Genomic DNA, 3,028 nt, shown 5'->3' with positions numbered 1-3,028 from the left:
CCTGAGATATGCAGATGACACAACTTTGCTTGCTGAAAGTGAGGAGGACTTGAAGCATTTGATAAAAATCAAGCATTGCAGCCTTAGAATGGATTGCAACTCAGTGTAAAGAAAACCAAAATCCTCACAACTGGACCAGTAGGTAACATCATGAGAAAAGATTGAAGTTGTCAAGATTTCCTCTCACTTGGTTCCAAAAATCAATGCTCATGGAAGCATCAATCAATCAAGAGATTAAAAGACTTATTGTGTTGGGTTTATTTGCTACACCGACTTCTTCAGAGTTTTGAAAAGCAAGGATGCTACTTTGAGTACCATTGTGCACCCAGCTCAAACCAGGGTATTTTCAATGCCTCATGTGCATGTGAAAAAAGAAGACACTGAATGAAGACTATGGACGAAGAGTTTATGCATTTGAATGGTGCTGGAGAAGAGTATTAACAGTACCATGGACTGCTAAAAGAACAAACAAATCTGATTTGGAGGAAGTATAGCCAGAGTGCTCCTTAGAGGCAAGGATGGCAAGACTTTGTCTTATGTGCTATGGGCACTTTGTCAGGAGATGCTGGTCCCCGGAGAAGGACATCCTGTTAGGTGAGGTAGAAGGGCAGCGAAGGAGAGGAAGGCCCACAAGGAGATGGATTGACAGAGTGGCTGCAACAATGAACTCAGGCAGAGGAACAATTGTGAGGATGGTGCAGGACCGGGCAGTGTTTTGTTCTGTTGTGCAGAGGGTCAGAACCAACTCAAAGGCACCCAACAACAACAGCAACAGCAACAACAACAACAGAGGTTACAACTGGCAAGCTGCAGTAACAGGACCAGGTTCATTTGACCTTTGCCACCGCTAGGAGTCCATATTGCATGTTGGAATGAGTGATATTGAGTCATGGGCACCCCATCCACAATGGAATGAAATGCTAATTGTGCCTGCACCCTATGGCTGAGGTATGTTAGGTTGAACTACTGTGACTTATAGGGTTTTCAGTGGCTGATTTTTGTTAATAAATTTCTGAGCCTTGCTTTCTAATCCATCTGAGTCTGAGGCTCCAATGAGATACACTCAGTAACATAGTGGTGCATTGGCCAGGAGTTGGGCCAGCTCTCCCGTATGTATCAGAAAAATCGACCACTGAACTTGCATTGCCTCCTGCAAAAATACCGTGGCCCCCCAAATCCCGGTCATTGCTGCAGGAAGTGATTGTGTCTTATCTGTGGTGGTGCACCTCCCTCGTCTCTGATCCCAGGATGCTTTTGAAATGATGGGGGGTTTGTGGGAAGAAGACGCTCTCACAGGTGCAGGATATTGAATTAGGCTACGTTAACCAAATAAGTGGTTACTACTGACAAAATGAACTTATTTTATGCATGGAATTCATAGAAAAGGGCATATTTTTGTAAAAGTGAAAGTTACTGGTTTAGTGTAATGTCTACTGGTTTCCTAACAAACAACAAAAAAGGTGGGGGTCTCACTTGACATATATACTACTCAAGATTCTCCAGTCTTTTGCTTAAATTTGCTCAAATTATGTATTGTAGATAGAAGTGAATTTAAGATCACAACAATCCTCCATTGTGAATGCTTTCAGTAGGTGCACTGCATCCTGTACACCAGTAAACATATACATTCCAGAGAAGCACATCCCTGTTGTGTTTCCTTGATACATACACACATCTAAGAAAGAATGAAATGTTTTCACGAAATTCGACATCTAGAGTATTTATATAAGCTTTTTCATTTCCCCTTTTGTTCCAAAAAGTTGAAAAGTATGAGAGAGAATTACAGACATTTTCTAGAGCTTATTTAAAAATATATATTAATGGCATTTAGCATGAAAAATTTTTTTCTTTTATATTTTTATTAGTTAGTGACACCAAAACTATCGTAGAAGATGCTTATTTAATAAGGTAAAAGACAATTAATATAGAAAGAGGTTACTGAGTGAAATTGAGAACTAGACAAATCAATCTATCTATCATGGCCAAGAAAGAGTAAGCATCTGTCAAAGTGGCCATCATTTGATGTAGCTTATGTAAGTATTCCTTCTGAGATGCACAATTTGTCCTATAGATAATGATCTAGTTCTATTTTGAGGAAATTATACCTAAATTAGTTTCACTGTCAGGTAAAATCACATAGCAACTCTACAACAACTAGCTACAGTAACAGAAGAGTCTATTAAATTAAAGCTTGGTAGTTTGAACTCACCCACCCATGTTAGAAGAAAGGCCTAGAAATCTTTATCCATAAAGAATACAGCTAAACCCCTATGAAGCAGTAATACTCTGTAACCCAGGGGGCTGCCATGAATGGGAATCCACTTGACTGACATGGTTTTGGTTTTGGTAACATTCTCCTTTGTATATGTCTAACTTTGCTGAAATATGTCCAGTCCTTGAGTGTATGTAACATACAGGGGACAAGGTATGAACACTTCTAAGACATGATACAACATCTCAAGGGAATAAGTTACTAGGCCAGAAGATTAGGAACATAGCCTTGGCAGACACCAACATCAATCAGCATAACACAGTTTACAAAGACAATATTATGTATTCTACCTTGGTGAATAGTGGTTTGGGGTTTTAAAAGAGTCTCAGCAATAATTTAAGGTGCAACTAGTTATTCCTTCCTATCCAGAGGTAGGAAGAGTGATGAAAATAGAAACACATGTGAAAAAATTAGTTTAATGGACTAACTAACTAACTACTAATGTAGTTGGTACATTTAAATATTGGAATAAGCTTTTTGTAGTTTTTACTTGAGATGAAGATAAGAACAAATATTAAGATTTTAATTTGAAAAGAAAAGCATTTTAATTGTCAAAACTTGTTCTAACAATCAGTTTCTAATAATATGGAAAGCAGAGTGTAAATTAGAGCTCTTAGAAGAATATAGTCTGAATTAATTTTTAAATCAATTTATTGGGGCTCATACAATACATAGATCAATTGTGTAAAGCACATCTATACATTTGTTGCCCTCATTATTCCCAAAATTCGCTTTCCTCTTGGGTTCCCGGAATCA

Source organism: Echinops telfairi, unplaced genomic scaffold, assembly GCF_000313985.2.
Source record: "Echinops telfairi isolate 266 unplaced genomic scaffold, ASM31398v2 ScPeMD7_5868;HRSCAF=6743_1, whole genome shotgun sequence".
NCBI classification, from domain to species: Eukaryota; Metazoa; Chordata; class Mammalia; order Afrosoricida; family Tenrecidae; genus Echinops; species Echinops telfairi.
This window is presented reverse-complemented; position numbering follows the sequence as displayed.